At 35.8% G+C, this 17126-nt stretch overlaps 1 pseudogene; it reads right to left on the bottom strand.

Annotated features, from left to right (window-relative positions):
- Positions 1-1492: 1492 nt before the first annotated feature.
- LOC107564802 (multidrug resistance-associated protein 7-like) overlaps positions 1493-17126 on the bottom strand; it is a 26748-nt pseudogene continuing 11114 nt past the window's right edge.

Here is a 17126-nt window from a genome sequence, read left to right as displayed (position 1 = left end):
TCAGTCTTCCCTTCCACGTAAGAGTTTCTGGAAAACAGAGTCTTCTCTTTGGCACAGAGCAGCAGGCTGTCAAACTCCTCCATCTTCCCAGCATGCATCACCAGCACTCTGTCAGAGTCCATGATTGTATTCAGTCTGTGGGATAAGAAAGACTGGTGGGGTTTGTATGGTAACAGAGACGTTCTTGACAGGTATTTCAACTAAACGACATGCTATGTTAATTCAAAATGTAGATGGAACAGGTAGTTGAAAAAATGGGTCTCTAGGTTTTGTTTCTTTGAGTGGTGTTAATCAGACAGCAAGACACCCAAAAACGAAATTAAAGGGATAGTTCACCCAAAAATTAAAATTAGCCCATGATTTACTCGCCCTCAAGCCATTCTACGTGTATATGACTTTCTTCTTTCAAACGAATACAGTCAGAGTTATGTTAAAAAGTAGTGGTGATATTTATTTTGTACAACATTTGCAACTGCTTTTTATCACTTAATTAGAAGCACCACAAATTAAAGGGATAGTTCACCCAAAAATTAAAATTAGCCCATGATTTACTCGCCCTCAAGCCATTCTACGTGTATATGACTTTCTTCTTTCAAACGAATACAGTCAGAGTTATGTTAAAAAATGTCCTGGCTCTTCCAAGCTTTATAATGGCAATGAATGGGTGTTGAAATTTTGAAGCAAAAAAAGTGCATCCATCTATCATAAATCATACTCCACACGGCTCCGGGGGGGTTACTAAAGGCCTTCAGAAGTGAATTCATGCATTTGTGCAAGAAAAATAATATTTAATATTTAAAACTATACATCGTAATCTCTAGCTTCCTCTAACTGTTGTACACGTGTTCACGAGAGAGTGGCGTGGACTAGTTTAAGTGTTTATGTAGTTAATAAAACCTTACTTGTATCACACTTGACGTGTTCATTGTTTACTCATAACCGGAGTCAATAATCATGCAGATTTACGTTACAAGCTTATAGAATTGTACAGTAAGAAAGTTATTTCCCTTAACCAGGAAATTAACGTCTTAGAATTGACAAGACAGTTGACCCTGAGTGGTCAGCTAAATATCTACAGTGGATCTAATATATGAATAGTTAATTATAACTAGTTATGGTTAATTATTCATATTTCCCCATGAGCTGATTCGCTACAGTTAAGATAAGAATAACAGACATTTGTTTTACATTGTTTATGTTCTACTTTAATTATACATTAGTTTTATACATTAGCTTCTGTGAGCAGAGCACGGGCAAGACACAGCAACTGCCAGGGGAAGTTGTGGCCTAATGGTTAGTTCGAGTCTCCTACCGGCAGGGATTGTAGGTGGGGGGGAGTGAATGTACAGCGCTCTCTCCCACCTTCAATACCACGACTGAGGTGCCCTTGAGCACCCCCAACTGCTCCCCGGGCGCCAAGCATAAATGGCTGGGTGTGTGTTCACGGTGTGTGTACTTTGGATGGGTTCAATGCAGAGCACTAATTCACGTGTCACGTCACTGCCTCTGGCCCACAGACAGACTTTCCCCTCTCTCCAAAATGGAAGTCTGGATGAAGGCCATGGGGATCAAGGTTCTCTGGCACTGAGCTGGAGAAGAGGAAGGGATCCTGAGGGATGATGGCCAGCTTGGATCTATAGAGGGCGACACAAACAAAACAAATTCTTACTATATGTAGAGACCATATTAAAAACACACTGAAACACCTACTTTAAACCTGGAAATTATTTCTGGAAGAAGTTTCAGGATTTTGAATAATTTAAAACGAAGACAAGTGCATTTTACAACATAAGTAGAATGTTAATTTCAGCACCTGCAGCGCTTTTGCGAAAAACAAAAAGTTATTTACATATACAGTAAAAGGAATAAATAGGCCTATAAGCGAAATTTTTTTTTTTATTAATATTAATTATAATATTACTTAATTAATAAATTAACACAATGAAAGAAAAAAACTGTGCAATATAATACATCCTAGCTATGTTTATAGTATTTATAAGGTTGGTGGTCCGTAATTTTTAAAAATGTTTTTAATGTATTTAAGTCTCTTATGCTCACCAAGGCTGCATTTAATTGATAAAAAAAATACAGTAAAACCATAATATTCTGAAATATTATTACAATTTAAAAGAGCAGTTTTCTATTCTAATATATTTTAAAATGTAATTTATTCCTGTGATGCAAAGCTGAATTTTCAGCATCATTACTCCTGCCTTCAGTGTCACATGATCCAGATATCATTTTAATATGCTGATTTGTTGCTCAAGAAAGATTTGTTATTATTATCAATGTTGTTCATTGTTCTTTGGGAAATAGAAAGTTCAAAAGAACAGCATTTATTTGAAACAGCATTTTATATCTTCTGTAATGTTACAAACATCTTTAGTGTCACTTTTGATTAATTTAATGCATCCTCCTTGTTGAATAATAAAAGAAGAAAAAAACTTACCGATACCCTAAACCTTTAAATGTTAGTGTAATCTCTCTAATAGAATAGAAAAGTGTCAAACAGTGACTTAAGCCTTACCGCAAGTTACTAAGCCTGACCGAGCTGATGTCAACTCCATCCAGCAGGATTTGACCCTGGTTCAGCTCCACCATACGGAATAGGGCAAGGAACAGTGAGGATTTCCCTGAGCCTGTACGCCCCACAATGCCCACCCTCTCACCAGGTAATACCTCCAGGTTGACCCCATCAAGAGCATTGGGCAAGCCCGGTTGGTACGCCAAAACAGCACCCATAAACTCAACTCGGCCCTTTTCAGGCCAGGAATTTTGAACCTGCAGATGTAGAGTTTCATGATAAGGTTGTGTGGCATATTGAGGACACTATGAATGATACATAAAGGGTCTCACAACCTAGGGTTTGCTATAGAACTACAAGCAGTCTTTGAGATTGTGAAATGAAAGAATGAATGCATATTTTAAATCAGGGTTTCTGCAGGATTTTTAAGCTCAAATTTAAGACTTTTTAAGACCTGCACAAATAAAATGAATACCATATGAGCAGGGGTAGGGCAATGTCTTTAGTATCATATTAAACTGTAGAATGACTGTAAAAAACATGATTTACAGTTCAGATACAAGTTTTCACAAAAACAAAACGTTTTAAAAAATGATACACTTCACATTTCAGCTTTTAAACTATTTTTTAATCGTTTTTAATAGAAACGTTTTAATAAAATGGATGAGTCAAAAGTATTATTATATTAATTTAAACAATTATTATCATTAAACTATTATATTAATTAAATAACATATTTTAACATAACATTTTACCGTTTAGATTTTTATAATGAATTATCTTCTTATCGATCCACCAGTTCACATTTACAGCTCTGCGTGTTTGCAGGGTAAAAACATGGGTAGATTTTAACATTGGTCTGAACAAAAACAACCCCAATACTGTGTTCCTGCAACACCATAGGTTGCAGTTTCAGGACCGCATTTCTACTAGAACCCTATTTTTTGTGACAGTGCCATCTAGCCAATTCTATTCCAACAGAGAAGACCTGATTCAAACATCAAACAAACAGATGCAAAGACTAGATCAATGGAAATGATTCATTTTTTATCTTTCCATCTTATTTTTGATGTAAGAGCTGGCGTGAACTTGAGTGTGTGAGGCGATGTCAGCAATCTCCATTTAGCCTATTTAGCTGTGCAAAACAACTGTGCTGCTGGATGTTGTAAACTAGTATTTGTATTCAAATTATTTTAAATTTATTAATGTACTAATAAACACATTAATTTGTACCGCAATTGTTTTACCGTTTACTGCACTTTAATCAGATGTGAAGTGCTGCGCTGCGGCTAATGAATACATATATATGTACATATACAGTATATGAGAGAGAGAGAGAGATAGACAGATAGATATATAGAGAGAGATATATATAGATATATTGAAATAAATTAGATTATTAATTAATGATATAAATAAATAATATAAATTATTTAATGAAATCATAGCCTTTTGAAGTTTAATCGTCACATTAAGCCATATCGCAAATCTGGTCTTTCTGTCCCCAAATTTAAGACCTCCTGAAATCATAATTAAGACTTTCTTGTGCAATTTAAGACTTTTTATGGCCTTAAATTTGATACAACTATATTTAAGACTTTTTAAGGACCCACGGAAACCCTGTGAAATACAATTAAATTACATTTAAACAAATACACTTTGTTTTTTAAAATTGTAATAAAAAATATTTTTAAAAAGAAATCAGTAAATATACTTCACTCCAACACTTCAATCAAACACTTCAGTCTGATCTAATATATACAAAACTGTGCCATTCTATTTATTTTTCAATATACAGTATTTAAATACGATTGAAAGGTTGGAGTATTACTTAATGGAATTGTTCACACAAAAAATTAATATTTTCTGAAATATTTCTCACCCTCTGGTCATCCAAGAAATAGATGAGTTTGTTTCTTCATCAGAAAAGATTTGGAGAAATGTATCTTTACATTACTTGCTCACCAATGGATCCTTTGCAGTGAATGGGTGCCGTCAGAAGGGGGGGGGGCAATTGGAGCCCAATTCCACGGTAAAATCACAGATTTGGCAACACTGGCAATAGTTTGAAGTTAAAAACATCTTAACAATGGATTTGTTTCTTACAAACACACAGCTTCACAAGTCATTAATTGATGGACTGGAGTCGTGTAGATTACTTGTGGATTATTGTGATGTTTTTATCAGCTGTTTGGACTCTCATTCTGACGGCACCCACTGCAGAGGATCCATTGGTGAGCAAGTGCTGTAATGCTAAATTTCTCCAAATCTGTTCTGGAAAGGCCTGAGGACAGGGGCGTAGATTACGCGGGGGACGCATATGTAACAACTTCTCAGCTATCATTTAGGTACTTATTAGCTTGCATACTGGCTGTTTATTAGTAGGCTACTTAGAACGCACATATTAATTCCTTATTCTTCATGACCATATTCCGCATCCCAGAATCCTACCTAATACCTAAACTTAACAACGACAACGACTACCTTAAAAGCTATTAATAAGCAGTAAATTAAGAGTTTGAGGCGAAAGTCATAGTTAATAGTGAATATGTGTTCCCCATACTAACGTGTTAAAAAATCATTTAGGATACAAATGATTGGTTGGTAGACAGAACAGGGGGCATCTGGCATAGGGTTGGCTGCTGTAGAAGTAGGCAGGTCTTCTGTAACTGTATTAAAACCCCACCAGCCAGATCCTAAGACTATTGTGTGTCAGGTGCATGGACTGTAGAATAGAACAGAATAAAGTAGTATGTGAATGTGCAAGTATCCATTACTGTGTGCCATGAACTGTACATACAACATACAATTTGAAATATGTAAACAATATACTCTTAGTACCCTTATAAGGACATCTTTGTACTTTATACTCGAAAAGGTGCACATTAGTACCTTAGAGTACCAATATGTACCTTAATGTACAACTATGAAACTTTTTGGGGTAAATAATGTACAAAGATGTCCTTTTAAGGGTGCTGTCCCAGTGACATGCTGTTGTATTTCTCTCTTTCTCTTTCTTTCTCTTTTTCTTTCTCTTTGTTTCTTTCTCTCTTTCTTCTGTTTTATAATCATATATAATAATATAAGCATAAAGCATATAAAGCAAAAAAGGTACGATTAAAAATAAAACCTGTCAATTAGACAAGGGAAAAAACAGGTATAACACTAGACATTCCGTCCCCCCCACTTTTGAAATGATGGCTACGCCCCTGCCTGAGGGTAAGTACATTTTCAGCAAATTTTCATTTTTGGGTGAACTATTTCTTTAAAATAACCTAACAAACAGGTTGTGCAACTGTTTTAAATCACACTTGGTCCTGATTCAGTTTTTGGGGTAAATATCACTCCTCTAACCTCAGTGCTGGCTTGTTGAGGCTCCTGCGGGATGTTGGTGGAATACTCCTCTGTACGCTCAATGGTCACCAACTGCATCTCTGTCTGCGCAAAGCTGAAAATCAGGCCTTAAAGCAGGTTGGTGATGGATAGTGCATAGGACAGAGACAGACCTACCAGACCCGACAGAAAAGAGAAGAAAAAAGATTTTAGCACAATTTGTTTCAAGAGGTATTTCAGTTACTTTAAACAATTTTAAAGGCCTTATGGCTGAACTGGGCAATGATCTTTTAAAACTGGACAGTGCAGTTGAGTTGAGTTTCCTAAACGTCCCATCAGAGACCAATAAAGTACACGTGAATCTTTCTGCACAAGACCATAAGAGACATGTTTTTTCAAATGATTTCAGATGAGATGTTGCTTTGAAAATTAGTTAACATACAGTTAACATACAGATACAGTTAGTTGGCTGCCAATCCACAACACCCACTTGACAGTGACAAGACACAGATAATAAAAGTAAATAAAAATTAAATAAGTAAATAAGAAATAACAATATACAAAAAAATATTTTAAAAAATACACTATATACAAAATAGACAATTTGTGTGTATAAGTATGTTATGCTCTCAGTGCTATGTTGACCATGGCAGTCTGACATGAAGCTAAAGCTGTTTTAATTCACTCTTGTAAAGAATATCTGCTGAATGCCTTAAATGTGAGTTTATACTCTTATCTCACAAAGACGTTAACCTGGGTTGATGGATTTGTGCTGATGCTGGATCACAGCAATCACACTGATGCAGGTTACTACAGTGACACCAATCATCTGCAGCCGAATGTCCAGCCACTGCATGGCAGCGTTACTGTTGAAGAGACAGCGCTGATTCTGTTCCAGGCGCCTCTCATTCTCCTCCTCAAACCTGCTCTCAGAAACACAAAAATACAGTTTTATTCAGCATTACAATCACTGTCAGGCCATTATCACACCTCAGCTTACATTCAAGCTTCATTTTATTTTTGTAAAATACGACCCAGACATTTATTTAAACCAAACATTACTTCTGAATCAATGCAAATGAAATGATTTGAGCAAAAGTACAGCTAGTTTTCAGACCTGGTAGTGTATCCACTGGCCCGCACCGTGGACAAGCCACTGAGTGTTTCTGAGAAGTGTGAATAAACTGGAGAGAGTGTGAGGCTAGACAGACGTTTCAGCTCATGGGATGAGTGGCGATAAAAACACTGAGTTTGGAAGTAGAGCACCCCAGAGGAAGCAAAGGAAGTAGCACCCAAGGCATCCCATAGCTCATGTCAACCAGCATCCCGAGCAGTCCAAACACATTGGCCAGGAGAATGTTTAAGACAAAGGGCAGAGTCGTCCACACTGTAAATATCTGAGGAAAACCGATTCAGGATGCAACCCAAGGGTGTAGTGTCAAAAAATGTCATAGTGGCCTAGAATGGAAGAAGCATATGAATAATGTACTTTATATTAAAGTTTTATGTGCTTTCACAATATCAATAAAAGTGACATCTACATCTTATTATTTCAGTTTAGCAATGACTTTTAGCCATCTTGGCCAAAGGTGATGGTCAGCTATCGCTCACAGAAAAGCAGTGCTATGGATCATTACCTTAAGCACACTGGAAAGCAGTCTCTTATGAACGACAGTAGCAGCACAGATTGCTCCATAAGCAAAGAGAAAGGCTCGAGCGGCTGTAAAGACTGTGTTTGCTGCCGCCAGAGATCCATACACTGTCATGTAAAACTTCAGCTCAGAGCTCATATTCCCCGAAGTCTCTGAACCTCTGTCAGATGCGTGAAACCTGATAAGAGTGATGGAGGATATGGAGAAAATCTAATCAAGACTGTCAACAGTGGCACAAATGTCTGCAAATTTCTACATAATATCTACCTGAAAGTGAATGACAAAAGTAATTAAATAACATTTTTGACATAGATGTAAATGAGACATCCAGACTCTAATGTTATTTTCATGTCAGAGTTAAATTGTCATATAATAGCAATATTTTGGAAAAGAAAAACATGAAATTTTAGTATGCTATGGAAAATATAAGTGTATTATGTGTATACATAAGTATATAATGTTATGCCTACTTAAAGGGAAATATTTTTTTAACTTTATTTATCTGTTACTGTTCATACTTTATAGTCACGATTTTTTTTTAAAGAAATTAACCCTTTAGTTCATCATGGATGCATTAAATTGATGACAAGTGATGGTAAAGACATTAATAATGTTACAAAAAATGTATATTTCAAATAAATGCTGTTCTTTTGAACTTTCTATTAATTAACAAATCCAGAAAAAATGTCTCATGGTTTCCACAAAAATATTAAACAACTGTTTTCAACAATAAGAAATGTTTCCTGAGCAGCGAATCAGCACATCAGAATGATTTCTGAAGGATCATGTGACACTGAAGACTAAAGTAATAGCTGCTGAAATTTCAGGTTTGCATCACAGGAATAAATTACATTTGAAAATCTATTAAAATAGAAAACATTTATTTTAAATTGTAATACTATTTTCCAATATTATTATTTTTTTGTATTTTTGATCAAATAAATGCAGCCTTATGCTCTTAAAAAAATCTTACAGACCCCACACTTTCGAACAGTAGTGTAAATAATAGAAAAAAGTTATTTCATGAAATGTCATATTGTATTTTTGATTTTTTTTAAATGCAGTCTTGGTGAGCAAAAGAGACTTGCTTTTTTAAATTATTGTTTTTAAAATATAAAATATTATATAATATTATATAAAATATATTTTTAAAAACCTTACAGACCCCCAGATTTTTTAACATTAATGTATATATTTCTCCTATAAATTGCCTTTCTAGAGTAACATTATAAACATACTGTTTTGTTATTTCATTTTTTTGTGAATTATGAATCAGTACCTGCTGAGCTCTCCTGTTATAGCGGCCAACAGGGAACTTTTCCCACAACCAACCTTTCCCACCACAGCCACCAGAGAGCCCTGGAGCCAGAAAGCTTTTCATTATATTTTTCAGAAAAAAGCTGTGTGGCGGAGACCCATCCTCTGTCTTGTCATCAGGTACACTGTCAGAATCATGTTCCTCTGACTGCTTCCAGGAGAAACTCGCCCGGTTCATCTCTACAGCAGACAGAGGGTCCTCAGGACACACTGCAGAAAGATCATGACAGATATGAAATGCACTAATTAAAATGTACTAATCTGTGTTTTATGCACATAATTAATTCAAAAATCTGCCATGCATAAGGAAACAGCAGTCATACAAGAGTTTCATTTACCATCAGATGAATTTCATAACTGTGTTTAAATGACAAGTAATAAGAAAACAATAAAACACTAACGTCTTGTAAAAGCAGAATGTCTCCACAGAATGCCACAGCTGATCAATCAGAACAGGAAGCCACAGTCAAAAACCCCTTGGACCGCAGTAATTTATTTGAAGCACTTCCTGACATTTTAAGTTATATTATTTTTATTTTTATTCAGTTATTTATTTCAGTAATTTAAATGTAACATTTAAATAAACATTTGCATGTTTACAGTTTTTGATGTCAGATAATGTTATAAATATTTCATCTTTTTTAGTAAGGGTTTTATTTCGATTGCTTTTTATTTTATAATTATTTATTTAGATTTTTTTCATTTGTATGATTTAAAAACTCTTAATTATAACAGTATTCTTAATTATAAAGTATTCTAAAGAGCCATTAAATAACAATACAGTCAATGAGAGAAATGTCTCTCCATGAATTCTTATGGATTTTTCAGTTGTGTTTAAAGCAACAGTTGAGCATCTGCTGAAAATGTACTCACCTTCATGTCATCCAAGATGTAGATGAGTTTGTTTCTTCATCAGAACAGATTTGGCGAAATGTAGCATTACAGCACTAAACATTTATTTGATTAGATGTTCAGTAAAAACATTTAATAGTATATAACAATAATAATATTATTACAGTTTTTTAATTTTAATATATTTTAAAAAATAATATGTAATTTATTCCTGTGAAGTCAAAGCTGAATTTTCTAAAATATAAATTATATAAATATAAATATATAAAGTTTTGTTTTAAACAGTCCTGCATTTACTTTAAGCCAAATTAAAAGATTTATCAACAACAAATGACAACATTACAGATCACTGAATTAACATATGCAAAACAGTTGCACCTTCACTCTTCCATCCTTGTGTAGCAGCATATGTTTATTGTTTTCCAGAATTCGGGATGCCAGGACTTTATTCAAAGGCACGAGCAGCACGGCCACACCCACCCCACCCAAAAAGGCCATGCCCACCTGTAGGTAAAGCAGGTAAAGTGCGAGGACGAACTGGAAGGGAAGACTCCAAACCTCATGGAGGCTGTTGAAGAAATTCACCACCGTGTCAGTGCTCATGAAGTTGGCCACCTTGCCCATGTTAAAGCGAGCCAGAGCGGATGCACTCACTTTTAGGGCTTTGCTGTAGATGGTGGAAATCACAGCAGTGCAACCTTTGATACTTCATAAACAAAGACGTTTCTCAACAAGGCAGCAAGAAAGGTACTAGCAAAGAGCCCCACAGCACACCACACACCCTTGCTCAGTGGTGCCCCTTCTGTCTCCATGAAACCCACTAATCCACCTAGAAGCAGGGGTCCTGCAAAGGCTAGCATGCTAGCTGCTAACTTCAACACGCCTAGAAGGTAGTAGCGTAGACCAAAGGCCTTGTGCAGCACCTGCAGGAGCTTGACAACATGCTGTGTTCCACCTTCACACAACCTGTCCGGCTCGGCCTCATTCCAAGAGTTGTCCTGCAGGTTTCCTCTTGTAAGCCGATCCTGTCTTTCAGGTCTTTTCAAACCCTTTGGATGGAGGCATTTCTGCCAGCACTGGTAGAACCAGAGAGTGACTGCTTTGGTACGTAGACGATGTGTCAGCTGGAAGACGTCACATGGCCTCTCCAGCTCTCCACGTTTACCTCGCCTGAGCAAAGGGTTCAGCCACAGGTAGAGGAGTCTGGACAGCCAGCTGCATCCATCCTCGGCTACAGTCACCCCTCCTTCGGGCTCAAAGGAGACAATTAACGGAGCTACATCTTCTGCATTACAGGACAGAAGATCTCTTTGAGTTCTGTAACAGGGAAAGATATAACCCAGCAGGTAGACCGTCACCAGAGCGGCCCTGGTTACCGTCAGAGCTAGACGAACAACCTGCAGTGGCTGTGAGACTCCAAGGTGATTGATTTCTTGGATGTAAGCAGTGAGGATGAAAGCTAGATTAGGGATGGAGAGCATGAGAAGCACAGGAAGCAAAGCAGGACCTCGAGTTCTTCTGTACATGGATCTTTGTAACGCCAAAACAGCCCCAAAATGACCAGGCCAGTACGCCACATCCATCGGCTAAGACGTCCAGATATATGTCTGGGGCATGGAGCTCAAAACCAGGACCAAGTCTCCTATAAACAAGAGAGCAATCAGCAAGGTCGATGTGGCCCTGAAGCTCCAGCCAATGGGAAGGGAAGATACAATATAGGTAAGCCTGTGGGTAATAAAACAAGGATTATATATATATATATATAAAAGATAATTTGGAAAAGTGTTCTGTCATTAAGATAATAAACATAATGAAGGTCAACATGAAATGCAACCCATTTGAACTCCATAATATGATGAATTTCTAAAACAAAAAATTGGCATCACTTGATTTTATCAACCTGAATTCAAAAAGCGATTTCAAAAAGGTCCACTGTCTATTGTCAACACGGTGAATCAGCGTGACCACTTGAACCCATTGTGATGTCTGTGCGGGGAAATCTTTCCCGTTTATGTGGATTCCTAATGAAATGACTACATTTTTCTAGATGACTAAAATTAGTTGAACTACAAAAACAGTACCTATAAACTAAGAATGTGTTTTATGAAAGTAAACAGGGTCCATTTTGATTTGACCTGTGATTTTCACACAGACACCATTCAAAAGTTTGAGGTGGGTCAGATTTTTTTTTTTTTTTTTTTTTTTTTTAAATAGGTCTCTTTTGCATTACATTTATTTAATCAAAAATACAGTAAAAACAGTAAAATGATTACAATTTAAAATAACAGTTTTCTATTATAACATATTTTACAATAAAATGTATTCCTTCGATGCAAAGCTAAAATGTCAGCATCATTACAGTCTGTTACAGTCAATCAGCATTCTGTCATTAAGATAATAAACATAATGAAGGTCAACATGAAATGCAACCCATTTGAACTCCATAATATGATGAATTTCTAAAACAAAAAATTGGCATCACTTGATTTTATCAACCTGAATTCAAAAAGCGATTTCAAAAAGGTCCACTGTCTATTGTCAACACGGTGAATCAGCGTGACCACTTGAACCCATTGTGATGTCTGTGCGGGGAAATCTTTCCCGTTTATGTGGATTCCTAATGAAATGACTACATTTTTCTAGATGACTAAAATTAGTTGAACTACAAAAACAGTACCTATAAACTAAGAATGTGTTTTATGAAAGTAAACAGGGTCCATTTTGATTTGACCTGTGATTTTCACACAGACACCATTCAAAAGTTTGAGGTGGGTTAGATTTTTTTTTTTTTTTTTTTTTTTTTTAAATAGGTCTCTTTTGCATTACATTTATTTCATCAAAAATACAGTAAAAACAGTAAAATGATTACAATTTAAAATAACAGTTTTCTATTATAACATATTTTACAATAAAATGTATTCCTTCGATGCAAAGCTAAAATGTCAGCATAATTACAGTCTGTTACAGTCAATCAGCATATTAGAATGATTTCTGAAGGATCATACAGTCTTCAGTGTCACACGATCCTTTAGAAATCACTCTAATATGCTGGATTGCTGCTCAAGAAACATTTCTGATTATTATCAATGCTGAAAACAGTTGTGCTGTTTAATATTTTTATGTAAACCATGATGCATTTTTTTCCTTTTTTCAAAATTATTTGATGAATGCAATGTGCAAAAGTAGTTTTATTGGTATTATAATGTACTATAATGTTTTGTGGGTTACATGTTTTTATGTGTTTACTGTCACTTATGATCAAATGAATTCTTCCTTCCTTCCTATGTAAAAGTATGATTTATTTTTTCATCCTTCCTAAGTAAAAGAATGTAATTGTATTTCAGCATATGCTTTTTGAGTGGACTTCAAATAATAGCTTTACACTCACCTGGGCACACTAATGTAACAGGCACTAGTGATCGCGATAACAGCATGTGACAGTGATCCCAACAGAAGCTGGTTGGCACAGGGGCTGATGGTGTCATTCTGCCACACAGGAAATGGACCGTCCACATTAGTGTGACAGAGCTCTGATATGAACTCAGCTGCTCCAAACACACCTGTATTTCCCCCCATGGCCTTCTGAAGACCCCTGAGGGCTGAAATACGGTCCTGGACAAAAAAAAAAGTTTGGATGTCAAACAAACAATGAGTGTGTACCTAGTGGGCAGCCTACCTAGACAGCACTTTTGAGCAACATAGGTGTTGCCCAGGCAGGCAGTTCCGTAGGTTTTAAGATACAGCCAATGTCACATGAGTCAGAATATGTTCTAATGATCCTGTTTCAGCAGACAGCAGTGCATTTAAGTCTCTTCATTGAAAGCTAATTTTGCAACCTTATACTTAGTAGGAAGTCTCTGTTAACACTTCTGGTGTAAAGTATTGCGATTTCTGCTTCCTACCTGTGATTTACCGGCAATGTTGTTATTCTATGGGATCAGAATCCCATAAAGGTCAGCAGCGTAGTTTGTAAAAACAGCACATAGTAAAGCTTTCAAAATCAGGAAAAACCAAAGAATACAAAAATTATGCGTGTAAAGGTTGTTGAGCACAAATCAGGAAATTATAAAAACAATTAAAAAAAAAAAAGTTGAAAATATGGACCAATAATAGAGAATATCATTCCCATGAGAAAGCTTACAAACATGTCGTGTACAGTGTCACATCACACTAAAATAATGCAAAAAAAGGAATAAACATTACAAAATATTTTACAAAAAACACAAACATTTTCTGTATATTAAATTTCAGGACTTAAATCATTTTAAGAACTGAATGCTCTTCCATGTTTCCACTCTTTTTTAACAAATACATTTGCATGACTTTTCCGGTCATTTGTGATTTACTGGATACAGATTAATATATCATAATGCCAAATGCCAACAAAATATTATATCATAACACCAACGAGATTTCAGTAATTTATGTGGCTTTTACAGGTCCACAAATCACATTTTTTTCAATTAGGATTTCTCACATATTCCCCTGGCTCTTCAAAGAAAGAAAAATGCCCTATTTTAACTCATCTTCAGGCCCCCTTGGGAGTTTGCTGAGGCCTGAAGTTAGACTGACATTTAAATGGATCTTATTAAACAATATCTGATTTTTGACCCTACTTTGCTTCTAGATAAACTTTTCATTAAGTCACTACACTATTATATTTGAATACAAGTGTTTGAGCAACAGTTGTCAGCTGGGGTTTACAAAAGAACTGATTTATATTCGTATCCATGACACTAGATGTTTTTTTCTCCTCAGTATACACTGAAATTGGTGAAACAATTTTTACTCAGGAAAAAAAAGAAAAAACACCAAGTAATGCATTGAATAAACATAAAATATTTTGAAGTATTAAGTTTAAAACTGTATTTTCTTACATAAAAAAACAACAACTCCAATAATCTTTGTTCTATATACAATTTCCATGCACTTTTACTTTATCCCAATGTAAGCTATAGCAGCAAAGAAAGAATGATGGACTTTATGTGTTGTGCAAAATGGTTAATTAATTAAGAGTTAGTCTGCACGTGTCAAAAGTACCAGTCTATTGTTGGCAAGTTTATTACACCCAAAGTTTAACTGGGGAACTTGGTCAGGTCACCTCCTGATATTAGTATATTAGTCATGACAGAAAGTCGTGTGGGTTTGGACATGAGAGTGAGTGAATGCTGAAAGAACTAATTCCATTCAAAAACAGAGAAACACTCAAGTCTGTTATGCTTTATTATGACAGAAATTTTGTCTACTAAACAGTACACACACACTCGAGCAACAACAACAATAATATTAACCATTGTTATTATTTTTACTATTTTAAGCAAATACATTTTTCATAATTTTTTTTTAAGTATACAAGTTCTGTTTTGTCTTATTTGACAAAACTAAAAATGCAATGTTTTGTTGCAAATTGATATTTTTTCAATTGATAACCATTGTTATTATTTTTACTATTTTAAGCAAATACATTTTTCATAATTTTTTTAAGTATACAAGTTCTGTTTTGTCTTATTTGACAAAACTAAAAATGCAATGTTTTGTTGCAAATTGATATTTTTTCAATTGATATTTCAAAAGATCCACATGACTCCAGTCCAAGCAAAAAGCCGCATGTCTGTAATAAATAAAATCATCAAATCTATAACTTCAAACTGTTGCTCCCAGTCCATAACAATGTTTCCTCCATTGAGAAATAGATCAAGCACTGTTTACAAGTGAAAACAGTCCTAAAAACTATGTCAATGGATTTTGATGTAAGAGGACATCAGAGGATGAACTAGGTAGGAAGGTAGCCTTATTAATTATTATAGATTATGGACTCGTGGTATGGCAAGAAGTGATGGTTTACAGTTAAAGCGCCTTAATGACGGATTTGTTTCTTACTGTGTTAGGAAGGTAGCCTTATTAATTATTATAGATTATGGACTCGTGGTTTGGCAAGAAGTGATGGTTTACAGTTAAAGCGCCTTAATGACGGATTTGTTTCTTACTGTGTTATTATTGTGATGTTATTGTGATGTTTTTATCAGCTGTTTGGACTCTCATTCTGACGGCACCCATTCACTGCAGAGGATCCACTGGTGAGCAACTGATGTAATGCTAAATTTCTCCAAATCAGTTCTGAAGAAGAAACAAACTCTTCTACATCTTGGATGGCCCAAGGGTGAGCACTTTTCAGCTAATTTTCATTTTTTGGCGAACTATTCTTTTAATGATATGAAATGAATATTGTAATAAATATCGATATTGAATAATATGGGGAAAGAAAATATCGTGAAAATATTTTGGCTATTTCGCACAGACCTATTTTACACTAATTTAAACAAATACACTTCTAGGTAGGAAGGTAGCCTTATTAATTATTATAGATTATGGACTCGTGGTATGGCAAGAAGTGATGGTTTACAGTTAAAGCGCCTTAATGACGGATTTGTTTCTTACTGTGTTATTACTGTGATGTTTTTATCAGCTGTTTGGACTCTCATTCTGACGGCACCCATTCACTGCAGAGGATCCACTGGTGAGCAACTGATGTAATGCTAAATTTCTCCAAATCAGTTCTGAAGAAGAAACAAACTCTTCTACATCTTGGATGGCCCAAGGGTGAGCACTTTTCAGCAAATTTTTATTTTTTGGCGAACTATTCTTTTAATGATATGAAATGAATATTGTAATAAATATCGATATTGAATAATATGGGGAAAGAAAATATCGTGAAAATATTTTGGCTATTTCGCACAGACCTATTTTACACTAATTTAAACAAACAACAAAAAAAAACCTTTATATTTAAAACTTTCCAACCTCTTCTCTGCGTCTTTGCAGTTCGGGCAGGTGCAGGCCATACGCCGTTTTTTCTCTCCTGGCTGACTCTGCAGTTCCAGTGCGAGTGTCTGTGTCTGTTCCACCTGCATGGTCTGTGTCTGCACACCGCCCAGCTGCAGACCTGTACCTGGAACCGTCTGCACTGTGAGATGCTGCTGGCCTAAAAGACACAAACACATCAAACAAAATGCCGCCAAGATCATGTTAACATCATTCAGCATGGTCTGTGTCTGCACACCGCCCAGCTGCAGACCCGTACCTGGAACCGTCTGCACTGTGAGATGCTGCTGGCCTAAAAGACACAAACACATCAAACAAAATGCTGCCAAGATCATGTTAACATCATTCACAATTAGGGATGCACCCGGGCCCGATACTGGTCTCCTGTACTTTTACTCGTTAAAATGCCCCGATACCAAACGCCGATACCACACAGCATGTGTTAAGTGCCATATTCAGACAAAGAAACACCGACTACAGAACAACAGACAGCAGAATGGAGTTAAGGATGTCTACAATGAAGTATATGTATGCAATGAATATAACGTTAAATATTCAGTATTAACGCCAGTATAGCTGATGTGCACAAGCTGATAAACAAAGCACGCTGAGTGGATTGAGCGCGC

Source organism: Sinocyclocheilus grahami, unplaced genomic scaffold (assembly GCF_001515645.1).
Source record: "Sinocyclocheilus grahami isolate Dianchi unplaced genomic scaffold, SAMN03320097.WGS_v1.1 scaffold25.1, whole genome shotgun sequence".
Taxonomy (NCBI): domain Eukaryota; kingdom Metazoa; phylum Chordata; class Actinopteri; order Cypriniformes; family Cyprinidae; genus Sinocyclocheilus; species Sinocyclocheilus grahami.
This window is presented reverse-complemented; position numbering and strand designations above follow the sequence as displayed.